Source organism: Oryctolagus cuniculus, chromosome 13 (assembly GCF_051225735.1).
Source record: "Oryctolagus cuniculus isolate XC-2025 breed Fujian yellow rabbit chromosome 13, ASM5122573v1, whole genome shotgun sequence".
NCBI classification, from domain to species: Eukaryota; Metazoa; Chordata; class Mammalia; order Lagomorpha; family Leporidae; genus Oryctolagus; species Oryctolagus cuniculus.
Window position 1 is genome coordinate 14203382 of NC_142879.1, and position 13423 is coordinate 14216804.

Sequence of the window (13423 nt, forward strand, 5' to 3'; positions counted from 1 at the left end):
CCTCACTCCTCTCTGTGGTCTGTGGGGAGGTTCTGAGAAACAGCTTTGAAAACTCGCGGGCTCTGAGGTGGTGGAGGCCATGTGCGTGGGGAGAAAGAGAGAGAAGGGCTGAACTCGGCCAGGCGGCAGCACTTGGGAGAAACTCATCAACTTCAGTGCCAGGTAGACTCACTGGGAACCAGCGAGGTGTTGATGTTGCTAGCTCAGGTGTGGTGATGTCATTCAGGTTGAGTTAGAAGACACAGAGTAAATAAGATTGGGGAATTTGTCTCTGCAGGATGAACCACACAGGGACCGTCTGCTTTCTTCTCCTTTTTAAATGCACACATTTAAGCCTATTTTCTTTATAGTTTATTTATTTTCATTTATCTGAAAGGCAGAGCAACAGAGAAAAGAGAGAGCAAGAGAGAAATATTTTCCATTCGCTGATTGACTGCCCAATTGCCTGCAATAGACAGACTGAAGCCAGAAGCCAGGAACTCCATCCAGGTCTCCCACATGGGTGGCAGGGGCCCAAGTGCTTGGGCCATCTTCTGCTGCCTCCCAGACACCTTAGCAAGAAGCTGGATCAAACGTGTAGAGCCAAGAGTCTAACCAGTCTCTCCAATATGGGATGTGGGTGTCCTAAGCGGTGGCTAAATCTGCTGTGTCGTAGCTCCTGCCCTAGCATGTTATGTTTTCATACCACAGTGATCCTCTGAAAGCTATAATTTTGCATCTTATTTTGTCATTAATATTTTATCATAAACATTTTTCACATTATAAAGTAAGGACACTATTCTCAGAGAGTAAGATGACTATAAAAAGCTGTTTCTTTTCTTTGTTTCTGCTCTTATTATTTAATAGATTGTCTGACATTCAGACCACAAATGGTTTTTTTATTTGAAAGCTAGAGAGAGAGAGAGAGAGAGAGAGAGAGAGAAATCTTCCATCTGCTGGCTCACTCCCCAAATGGCTGTAACGGCCAGGGCTAGGCCAGGCTGAAGCCGGGAGCCTGGAACCTCATCTTGGAGTCCCACATGGATAGAGGGGCCCGAGCACTTGGGCCATTTTCTTCTGCTTTGCTAGGCACATCAGCAGAGACCTGGAGCAGAAGCAGAGCTGCTGGGAATCAAATCGGCGCCCACAGGTGATGGCAGTACCACAGGCAGAGGTATGATCTGTTGTACCACAACACTGGCCTCTTTTAAAGTCAGACACACACCGATGGGTGTGGTGAAGAATTATGCAAATTAAAGAGGAGATATTATTCTCCTAGTAGTTAAAGAATTCTAGTAATATCAGGATGTGGTGTTTTCACACTGTATACGTACTAGGAATAACTGGGACAATACAAATACTGCGCACGGTTAATTTTCCTATATTCTCTCCACGGTCCACAAATGAGATGAACTGTGAAACTGACTTTCCCAAACTAGCAGTGTGGTTTCAGGTTTGTCTCTTAACTCTCAGTCCAGAACCCAGTGCCTCGTTGTATAAATGAGTGACTTAGATGGTACAATGTCAATGTTTCTCAATGCTACTATAGCTTATAGTCACGCAAAATGGAGGTGATAATATCTAGCACATTATCTTATAATCAAAGAAAGAAAGAAATCAGGGTCCCAGAAGCTCCTGTGGGTTTTCTACAGCAAGTGTTCTCAAAGTAGGGCCCTTTGGGAGCCGGCACTGCGGCTTAGTGGGTAAGCCACTGCCTGCGATGTTGCCATCCCACTTCTGACTTAGTTCCTTGCTAAGGCACCTAGGGATGCAGCAGAAGACAACCCAGTTTTCTGGGTCCTTGCCACCCTGTGGGAGACCAGGATGGAGTTCCTGGCTCCTGGCTTCAGCCTGGCCCAGATCTGGCTGTTGCTGGTATTTGGGAAGTGAGCCAGCTGATGGAAGATATCTTTCTCTGTCCATCTGACTTTCAAACAAAAAAATAAAACAGAAAGACAAAAGGATTCAAGCAAAAAGATTGCATGCATCATCCATTTGGATTTCTTCAAATGAGGTGGAAAGAAAGGCAGGCGCCACACAGTATTTGCAGCCATAAGGATCACACAGGAAAGAAGAATGAAGCTTTTCTCCGGGTGACTGTATGATATGCTGCTTTTTATTCCCGAGAAAGCCAGGAGGGGATTGGTGGGATCCAGTGATGTACTCAAATGAAGGCCCAGCAGTACCGGCTGCTGCGGAGCCCAAAAGCTGGGAGGGGAAGGCCGAATGCCCCCAGATGCCTGCCCGCACTTAGAAATCACTCAGTAGTTGGGCTACTCTTCCTCCCTCTCTTTCAAAACCAGTTCTCCGTTCAGGTAATCACATTGCAGGAATCGTAAGAGAAGGGAAGGACTAGAAAGACAGAACATACAAAGAACTTTTGCTCTTTTCTGTAGCTTCCTAATGAAACTTCTGGTGATTCTTGGTCTACTGAGATCCCCACCCCTGCCCTATTGCCCTCTAAACAGCTTTTCCAGAATCCTATCCCTGTTTTTGTCTGACTCGGGATGAAGCCACACATCACCTAGGTGAAACGGAGGCTGATTCCAACCCGTTCTAGACAAGAGGCAGCATTAGAAGGGACACAGTGGCTCCTTTCAATGCCACAGGCATGGCTCGGGCCCTTTCATTCCCAATCAGGTCACCAGTAATGAGATCCCGGAACCTTTCCCTGGGGTCAGCCCCTGATACGGGAGTCAAGCTCACTGCAATTTGGACTCATCAGATGGAACACATGAAGAAGGGAGGTGACAGCCAAAACCCTAAGCAAGTGCTGCAATGGTTACATGAAGGCTGCCTTGAAGCAAGGTTAGTGGGAGCACAAGGTGACTACGGTGTACAATTTTGTGCAATGTGGTCTAGCAAGGGTGAGTTTCATCTTTGAAAAGGAGCAAAATAAAAGGAGTGAAGTAAAATATTAACAGAACAGAATTTGTTCCTCATTCACTCACTCGTCTGCACACGTTTGTTATACTCCAAGTCCTTTCCCTTTTCATTATGTTTGAATGAGAGCGATGCAAACTCGGTTGAGCCTAATGGTGCACAAGTGAAACACCTGGGGTTTTCTAGAACATTTGAGCTCCAAGTCAGATGGGTATTATGGTCAGCTCACAGCATTCATGTCAGTGTTTCCTGGTAATCCTGTGATTTCTCTGATCAAAGTAATCTTGCACCCTCTGCAACAGATCTGCTCCACAAGTCTCAAATCTGCAATACCATTCCTTTCATGACACCTCCCAGCCTGACTGATTTTCTAGGGAATGGAGTTTATGAAAAAAAAAAAATGGCATTAAAGGGCAAACTTCAGCTGGAATATATTTCGAAATCCATGCATTGTTTTTTCAAAATATCCATTTTTTTTCATGAACTTTTTGAAGGCCCTTATGTAGAATTCCTTACATGGGAATTATATCCGCTTCCTGCTGAAACATACCAACCTAGTCACGTCAGCATTTAGCCTCTTGGCAGAGATGGCTCAGGTAGTTGAGTCCCTGCCACTCATGTGGAAGACCTGGGATTGAGTTCTGGGCTCCTGACTTCAGCCTGGACCACGCTGTCTGTTGTGGGCATTTGGGGAGCGAACCAGCAGATGGAAGATTACCCGTGCTGGTTTCTCTCCTTTTTGACTTTCAAATGAATTAGTAGATAAATAAATAAATAAAAATAATACTAAAATATCTCGGATGTTCACTGGTGTCCTGATCACTCCAAACTCCTCCCTGCCCAACCTTTGTTATTTTAGGGAACAGCATAATCATTTATCCATTATGCAAACCTGAAACCCTGGGGTCATCCTTGACAGTTTGCCTTCTGCAATACCCAAAGCGTCATCACATCCTATCAGTTTCTACCTCCTGCATATTTTCAGCCACTCCCCCCGCCCCATCCCATTTCTGTAGTCTGAGCTCACAGCTGTTTGGGGAACCACAGCTGCAGTTTCTAGCTTGTTCCGCCACAGCGGCTTCTGCCCCCTTCCATTCATTTTCCAGACTGTGTGATGTGTTCAAAACATCGTATCAGTTCCCCAAGCTCACCCCAGTCCTGATGTTTTAAATACTTCCTAGGTTGTTCTCCATAATTTTAGAAAGCCTATAATTTTTTTAGGGGGTGGGTGAAGATTTATTTATTTGGAAAAGAGAGAGAGAGAAAGAGAGAGAGAGAAACAGAGAGACAGAGAGAGAACGAGAATGAATCCATCCTCTGGCTTATTCCCCAAATAGAAGCAATAGCCTGGGCTGGGCCAGGCCAGATACAGGAGCCAGGAACTCCACTCTATCCTCCACATGTGAGGAAGAGGCCCAAGCACTTGGGCCATCATCTGCTGCCTTCCCAGGTGCATTGGCAGGAAGCTAGATTGGAAGCAGAGCAGCTGGGGTAGAACTGGCACACCCATATGGGATGCTAGCTTCACTGAAGGCAGATTAGCCTGCTGTGCCTCAGCGCCAGCCCCTAGAAAGCCTACAGTTTTCAACATAGAAGGGAAGGTCCATCTTTTATTATGCTCCTCCTGACTTCCTGAAGTCCAGTGCCCCAGGCTCGCATTCTCTCTCCTCAAGGGCCTTTGCCCATGCGGTTCCCTCAGCCAGGAGTGCAAGTCGGTCCCTCTTCACCTGCTAGACGTATTCATCCTTTCCTTCCAGCTGCGAGAGCCCTTTTCTAGACATGCATCTCAGACAAGAGCAATTCTCCACTGTAAGGTTGCATAGCTTCAAGTGTCTTTCCTTTTGTACCGCTTATGACAGCTGCCATTTTCCATTTATTCCTGAGATTACTTAATCACGTCTGTCCTCCTCACTAGCCCAGGAGCTCAGGGGAGCAGGGACCATTTCTGTTTTGCACGTTATCCCTAGCATAATGCCAGGCATATAGCAGGCAGTCCATAAATATTTATTGAAAGAATGTGGATTGAATAAATGTTCAGAGAACTGTTTTAAATGCTCGAGGGCACTGGTTCTCAAACTTCAGCATCATAACAACCTGAAAGCTTGTTACAGCCCAGATCCCTGGGCCTCAACCCCAGAATTTCTGATTCTGTGGGCCTTGGGTGTCAGCTAAGAATTTGCATTTCTAACAAGTTCCAAAGTAATGATGATGTTGCTGGTCCAGGGGCCACAATTTGAGAACTATTGCTTCAGGGAATTAAATACTTACTTGGGATATGGTCACTGTCTTCAAGAAATTTACAATTTTGTTCTGAATAAAAATAGAAGATAAAAAAATTACAGTAAAATGTACTATATATATATTTAAATATCATGAAGCCAGAAATAGCTATGAAATTGACATGATCTAGTCTACTGCTGATATATGCAATCGATTGCTGTATTAATTTTATGGCCAATAATTACTATTGGTGTTTATGGAAAGGAAATATCATTTCAGATTGAAATAATTATAGGGGTAATCACAAGATATGAAGTAACTCTTAAAGGAAATTTAAGAAGGATTGAGGGGTTGGATTTTCAGAGTGGAGTAAGAAGAGCAACATATGAAAGAGGGAAGTTAGAGCCATAACAGAGAGGAGAGAAACCCACATTGCTCATGGAAATGAATGAGTTAATTTAGCTGGAATCCAGGGGTCATGTAAAGGAAGAATATAAAATCAAGTAGGAAGTGGAGAAAAGAAAAGAAAGTATTGAGCAGGTAGGGCAATAATAGAAAAGGTAGGTTTGTGACGTGTGTGTGTGTGTGCGTGTGTGTGTGTGTGCGACCACATTCTATCTACATTGAGTTTCTTGTTCCCCATCCACTATCTGCCTCTCTTATACAGAAACAATTGTCCTGGAAAACACCTAAGGTGCCTTCAGTTTGGCAGCAGGAATTCCAAGCTAACATGTGCTCCATTCCACAGTCTCCAGTATGATGTTGACAGACATCAACAACTTGAACTGAAAGTGTCAAAATTTTTGTAATGCTTTATTTTTGGGTGATAAAAGCAGGTAGTGGTACAATGGATCATAGCTCATTAGGATTCCACTCTTTTATGAAAGGTGCTAAAAGCATCACTGATGTCTGAATAGATCAGCTATTGTACTGAGCCGTTTCGGAGATGAACCACAAAAACACTCAGAGCCACTGCAGCACACACTGCCCATGCCGTCAGGACTTAAGTCACAGGGAAGTACTGTGCCTTGGAAAGTGATACACTTTTGCTCATACTCACACCAGGTGATTGTCAAACACCACTCAGTCCAGTTAACCACCAGGAAACACATAGAAATACAGGCTGTGGACTTCTATACAGAGGAAATTTTTGATTTTAGAATATATCACTTTTGTCAATCTAGTTAACAACAAAGGGAGAGATTCTTTAAAGATAATGATCTTCATTGAGAATAACCATTGTAACATATGTGTGTCATAGTAAATTGTGGATGTGTTCAGGGAGACAAGAGCTTTTAAAGATAAAATAAGAAAGATTACATACTTTTTTTTTTAAAAGATTCATTTATTTATTTGAAAGACAGAGTTACAGAGAGAGAGGACAGAGATGTTCCATATACTGGTCTACTTCTCAAATGGCCACAATGGCCAGGACTGAGCCAGGTTGAAGTCTGGATCCAGTAGCTCTATCCAGGTCTCCCACATGAGTCCAGGGGCCCAAGTATTTGGGGCCATCTTCTGCTGCTTCCCTGAGCTCATTTGCAGCAAAGTGGATCAGAAGTGGAGCAGCTGGGACACAAATCAGTGCCCATTGCATGGTGGCTTAAACCTGCTACGTCACAACACCGGCTCCAATGATTTTTTTAAAATAATTAATATATTTGAGAGGCAGAGAGACAGAGGAAGAGAGAGATAGGAGATAGAGACAGAAATAGAGAGCTGCACTGTTGGTTCACTCTGTCAGTACACACAACAGCTGGAGCTGAGCTGGGACCAAAGCCAAGGAGCTGGGAATGCAATCCAGGTCCTTTATGTTGGTGGCAGGATTCCAGTTACTTGAGCCACCTCCTGCTCCTCCAGGGTCTGCATTCACAGGAGGCTGGAGTCAGCAGGAGGCAGAGCTGAGAATGGAGCCTCTAGGCTGAACACCCACTCCTCATCAGATTTTCTGGTTATTGTTAGAACAAAACAGCAAGTTAAAATTTCCACTTATTATTGGACAACATGAACAGGTGCAAACAAACATCAAAAAACATAACCCACAGACAAAAAAAGGGAAAAAAGAAATCTTTTTTTCTTTGTCCTTTTTAACCATTTCATACAAATCAACTACATACAGTACAGCTAAGGACATACATAACAAAAGTTACTGGAATGCTCAGAATAAGTTTTTTTGTTGGTATTTTTGCATGTTTTTTTTTTTGAGATTATAATAAATATGATCATCCCATGGGTAAAGTCAGAAGTGTGGCAGAGAACAAGGGCTGGTGTTGTCACCAAAATCATTAAAAATGGCTGCTTGCTAATGATATATACACAAATACAAAACGTAAATAAAATGCAAAAATACTTTACTTTTAAAGTTCTTTTATGGGGTTGGTGCTGTGGCATGCTGGGTAAAGCCTGCCTATGGAGCTGGCATCCCATATGGGTGTCCTATGGAGTTCTGGCTACTCCAGTTCTTATCCAGCTCCCCGCTAACGTGCCTGGGAAAGCAGTGGAAGATGGCCCAAGTCCTTGGGCCCCTGCACCCGCGTGGGAGACCCGGAAGAAGCTCCTGGCTCCTGGCTTCAGACCGGCCCAGCTCCGGTTGTTGTGGCCATTCAAGGAGTGAACCAGCAGTGGAAGATTTCTCTCTGTCTCTCCCTCTCTCTGTAACTCTGACTTTCAAATAAATAGTTAACTCATAACAACAACAAAAAAGCTCTGGGACCAGCATTTGTTTAGATTTTTTTTTTTTGACAGGCAGAGTGGACAGTGAGAGAGAGAGACAGAGAGAAAGGTCTTCCTTTTGCCGTTGGTTCACCCTCCAATGGCCGCCGCGGCTGGCGCACCGTGCTGATCCGATGGCAGGAGCCAGGAGCCAGGTACTTATCCTGGTCTCCCATGGGGTGCAGGGCCCAAGGACTTGGGCCATCCTCCACTGCACTCCCTGGCCACAGCAGAGAGCTGGCCTGAAAGAGGGGCAACCGGGACAGAATCCGGCGCCCCGACCGGGACTAGAACCCGGTGTGCTGGCGCCGCTAGGCGGAGGATTAGCCTAGTGAGCCGCGGCGCTGGCCTGTTTAGATCTTGAGATGGGAAATAGGGGGGAAAGGAGTCACAGTGACCTTGTCTCTTCAACTTTCGCCTTCGCGTTGCTGAGCCATCCTCGTCAATGTCGGGCTTCTGGGCACCAGCACCATCATCCTCGCCATCTTTAGCTGCCCAGTTTGCCAGCTGTTGTTTCATCCTCCTCATCTCCATTTCCATCCTCTTCCTCTACCTCCTTGTCAGCTCCTGTTCCCTGTTTTCCCTCGCTTTCAGCCTCCGCATCTTCAACTCCTGCTTTCACATGGTCTCCTGGGCTGTGATCTTGGGAAGAGCCTACAAGGAGCTCTGACGGGTGTTGGAGACCATGGTGATGGCCAGGGGAGGAACGATGGTGATGCCAACCAGGCCAGGGCCAGGGCAGTGGCAAAGAGTGATCCTACTTATTTTGCAAGTAAGGTTACAAGGATTTGTTGACAGATTGGATATGGAATTTTAAGAAAGGAATTGAGGCTGGGTATTGTGGTGCAGTGGTTTAAGCTGCACCTACATCCCATATTGGAGTGCCTGGTTCAAGTCCCAGCTCCCCTGCTTCTGATCCAGCTCTCTGCTAGTGCACACCCTGGGAGGCAGCAGGTGATGGCTCAAGAACTTGGGCCCCTGCCACCCACAGAGAACTGGAAGGTGTTCTTGGTTTTTGGCTTCTGCCTGGCCCAGCCTTGGCTGTGGTAGGCATCTGGGGAGTGGACCAGCAAATGGAAGACCTCCCTTTCCTGTCTCTGACTCTATCAATTTGCCTTTTAAGTGCATGGATATAAATAAAATTAACATTTAAAAAGTATTATTCCCCAAATTTTAATATCAGTGACCAGAGGATTGAGATGCCATCAACTGATGAGAAGGAAAGCAGTGGGATGAGGCACCCCATTCTCTAACCGCAGACCTCAGGATCTTGGCACTGATGCAGCACCAGGGTCTTGGTTTTTGGACAAATGAAGTTTTTTGTTTTTGTTTTGGGTTGTCAGATGATCCTTTATTGAAACAATTCCTCTGTACTTGTTAACCAACTGGACATCCCACTGCACCACTGTTGATGTCATGATGTCACTGTTGATGTCATGATGTCATGAGTGTGGCAGCCATCAACATAGCAGCCCATAGATTGGGCAGTCCCCAAGATCTCGTTAATAGTTCCAGAGAGTTCTCTGGCTAAAGATCAGTGGCATATCTGCTGGGCAAAGTTGACAATCTCGTCGAAGGTGATGTTTCCACTGTGTTCGATGTTCTTCTGCTTCTTGCTGTCTCTGCGTGATTCCTTGAGGGCTTTGATGATGAGGGCAGAGCCAGAAGGTACCACCTTGATCTGGGTCTGTCTGTTCTGAATGGTCAGTTTCACAGTAACCCTCAGCCCCTTCCAGTCACCGGTTGCCTTGCCGATATCATCACAAACCATTTTGGAGGCAGGCCCAGGGGGCCGATCTTGGGGGCCAGGGCAGACGTGGCGTCGACCTTGCCACCGGTGCACCACAGGTATATGACTTTGATCTGGTTACGCTTGAACTTGGGTGGCATGGTGGAGGCGCCTGGTCTACACGGATTCGGATGATCCAAGAAAGTTGCACCTTGCCCTTCTCTGAGCCTAAAACCAAAAGGCTAGAAGTCTCACCGACCTCACCAGATGTCACCAATGAAGTTTTGAAATAGCTGTTAGCCCTTCTCTTGGAGATGCTGAGTAAGCCGTGAGTCAGCAGTAGTTAAATGGCGTAAATGGCGCATGTGTGGTTGCTAGAGGGAAAGATATTGCAGGGACTGGAGAACTGACCGCAGCAAGAGGGGGACTGTGCTGGGTTGTGCTCTCTGGAAGGCTAGAGGGGGTGAATGTAGAGCCCCCAAAGGAACCTGGGAGATTTATCCGCATTAACAAGAAAGGAGAGGGGTGTGAGGCGCAGATGCTCCGGGCGGGTAAATGTCACGTGGGAGCTTGTGGTAATTCTCCACCGACGACTTCAATTTTCTCTGTGCAAAAGGAGGCAAGGTGACACCTGAGAGACTTTAGTATGGAGGTGTTGGGGGTTTGATGAAAGACAAGATAGGAAACAGCGGTCTCCACTGGAGAGTGAGCACAGACTTAGAAATGGTGGCAGGGTTGCCAGCCAGCCGGAAGGGCCTCCTTTAAGGTTCTGGTTGTGAATTTAAACAGAGAGTAGCCTGTCTCCAGCCACAATCCACCGAGCAGGTGCAGGCCCGGGTTAGTCAGGGGGCTGGAGGTTTGCCAAGCAAGGAAGACAAAGAAAGGGAGGGTGCGGGGAGTGAAAGGTCTGTTCGAGGGAGCAATGCTCTTGACGGACGTTGGAAGCTGAGCTGCTCCAGAAGCGTGATGACAGGAGGGCACTGTGGGGCCTTGAAAAGATGGAGGGCTTCGTGGATTGAGAGTCCCTGGACCGGCAGGGATCGCTGGAGCCGTGGTACCTGGTGCGAGAGCAAGTGGAGGCCAGAGAGGGAGATTCTTAAAATGCAGATTGTGTCCATGGTGTTGTGAGCCCTCAAATCCAGGGTGGAGAGAGGTCTTTGGTGAACAAACTCCATTAATTCACAGGAGGTTTAAATCATTCCTAAGAGTGGCCCCCACCCACAGCTGCAACCTCTGTTTGGGACGGCTTCCCTAAACAGAGGGTGGACTCAAACACATTAAAGTGTTTCTGTAAGTTGAGAAATGCTAAACCCACATGCCTGCGCCCTCTTCAACAGGTTCTCTCATGCTCTCCACCAATTCCCGACACCTTGGAGGAGGCACAGTCTCCAGCGACGACGCGAGCCCGTCCAGAGCTCTCAATCTGCTTAGACTTTGGAAACATTTTTATTGAATGTAAAGCTTGTGTACTTATTTTTTTCCTTCATGGGAGAGCGAGCAAGGGAAGAGCAGGTGAATGTCATGTTTTTTAGTCCTTAAATTCTGGCTGCAACTTTCATTTACGGCACAGAGCATAAAAGCTGGCACCTGGCAGCAGGTTTTCAATTGGCAGAGAGGCAGACAAAGACCTCAGATGGGAAGAGACAGAAATTTCCAGACAGCACAGGGAGATGGAAAAGTCCCAAACAAGGGCATTAAAAAAAAGTTGACCTTCCTGAGTGTGTACAATGACAGCATGAAATCTCATTCAGAATTGGGAGCCTCATACCTGGGGACACAAAAGGTAAGATTCAAATTTTCAAAATGGCAGAGTCGATATATTTTGAAAACTAATCCATGTGTGTCTAAGGTTGGAACTGTAACTGTCTCCTGGTTGATTCGTGGGCTGCATTGCCCTCGGCACGCTCTGGTCGCCTGTTCTGGGACACAATTCTTCTCCTTTCTGCCAAGACTGGGGGCAGGCGAGCTTGTTAGGGGGCTGTTACGTAGCGAAGCAGCTGACGCAGGTGCTCACGAGGGGCGGTTTGTCCTCAGCAGAGATTCCATTACCATTACGCCTTGTTGGGGTTTTTCAGCCTCGGGCCTTTTGGCAGGTCAATGTGAAAAATCATTAAAAATATAGAAAGGCCGATAGCAGGGCTTTTCTTTTCGATTTTTAAAGGCTGGAAACAGGCGCTGCAGACAGACCAACCAGAAATCAAAGTGAGGGGGGAAAACCCAACTGCTTTTTAAGCAGTTGTTGTTGCTATTGTTACTGCAAACTGTTGACTGTGTGCTTCTGGTTCTGATTAAAGGTAAGTAGGTTTTAAAAGGAAATGCTTTGTAACCGTGGGGTCCACAAGCCCCAGATTCAAGACAGAAGGGAACAAAGATTGATTATTTCAAGCCTGCGTTGTTGACTGTGGCGCTAGGCACCCACAGAAGCGCTGGCGGAGCTTCTGACCGGCGAGCGAGAGCGGAGAGCGGTTGAAAGGAAGAAACGAGTCTTTTCAGAGCTGTGCTCCACGTGCTGGAGAGGAGGTAGCGGTGAGGAGCTCTCTCAAAGGCGAGGTGCAGAGCTGGCTCAGACCGGCTTAAGGGAAAATGGGACCGGAAGAAAACGCATGCAGCTGCATCTGAGGGCAAGAACAGGCCCTGGAATGAGGTTGGGGGCCAGGCAGCACCTCTTTCCCTCCCCTGCCATCCTCAGCCGCCTGGTCTTTTTTTTTTTTTTTTTGACAGGCAGAGTGGACAGTGAGAGAGAGAGAGAGAGAGACAGAGAGAAAGGTCTTCCTTTGCTGTTGGTTCACCCTCCACTGGCCGCCGCAGCCGGCGCACCACACTGATCGGAAGGCAGGAGCCAGGTACTTATCCTGGTCTCCCATGGGGTGCAGGGCCCAAGCACTTGGGCCATCCTCCACTGCACTCCCTGGCCACAGCAGAGAACTGGCCTGGAAGAGGGGCAACCGGGACAGAACCGGCACCCCGACCAGGACTAGAACCCGGTGTGCTGGCGCCGCAAGGCGGAGGATTAGCCTAGTGAACCACGGCGCCGGCCTGCCGCCTGGTCTTTTACTCCTGCCTCCCTCTCCTCCTTCACCCCCTCCTCTCTGCTGCTGGTGGGTTTAGGCTGATCAGCCTGTGATTGACATGGCTGCCCCACAGCCCCCAGGTGTGCGTGGGCCGAGATCAAGGATCACAGTTGCCTCGTGACTCGCCCGTGTCACAATTCCAAAAGCCTGGGAGAGAAATTGATAGGCCCGGTGAGGCAGGGCTATAGATTGTTCAAACCCGATGGCCAAGTTGCTCCCTGTAGGTGCATGGACAAGCTCATTCTCTAGGACTGTGGGCTGGGGTGGCTCCCTAGGGATGGCAAACATCGAGGACTTTTATCACTAGATTGATTTCAATGGGACCTTGGCAGGTGCATGGTTTCTGTACTGGTCTAGGTTTGTTTGTTTTTTTTTTTTTTTTTTTTTTTTTTGGCATACCTGTGTTGCTACTGACATATTGGACAATCTGTCTCCTGAGCCTTGATAGGACTTGGGGAGTATCATACATCAGCCCAGCTCTCTCACAGGTGCCTTGCCCTTCTGCCATATTCTCCAGCCTTTTGGCTGACATGGCGTGGATGCATAGAGCTCACTGCCAACAAGCAAGGGGCTCATCACTTTCTGGGTCCTTCTCTCTTTAGTGCAATGAATTGGAATGATGGATGTGGTTCATTTTTATCTTTGAACACAATGATGCTAATATAGTAAATATGTATTAAAATATATCAATTATATTTTAAAGCATGTGAGGAAAGTGCAACATTATTTGATGTTAAGCCCATTCAGTATGTGTCTATGTTAGAGTAGGATAAACTAGAAGAAAATTTGTGTTTTAAGGGGAGATTTGTGAGTTTCACAAGTAGAAACT

General features: G+C 46.9%; 1 long non-coding RNA gene and 1 pseudogene across 2 annotated transcripts in view; one reads left to right on the forward strand and one right to left on the reverse strand.

Moving 5' to 3' along the window:
• Window positions 1-8969: 8969 nt before the first annotated feature.
• On the reverse strand, window positions 8970-11303 carry LOC149122483 (large ribosomal subunit protein uL11 pseudogene; annotated as a pseudogene).
• A 22-nt stretch (window positions 11304-11325) lies between these two features.
• LOC149122484 (uncharacterized) overlaps window positions 11326-13423 on the forward strand; it is a 95064-nt gene continuing 92966 nt past the window's right edge. Inside the window, exon 1 of one of the 2 annotated variants that reach the window (XR_016219496.1) lies at window positions 11326-11817. This is a non-coding gene — a long non-coding RNA (uncharacterized LOC149122484). The remainder of the gene's footprint in view (window positions 11818-13423) is intronic. The other variant, XR_016219495.1, reaches the window with a different exon arrangement.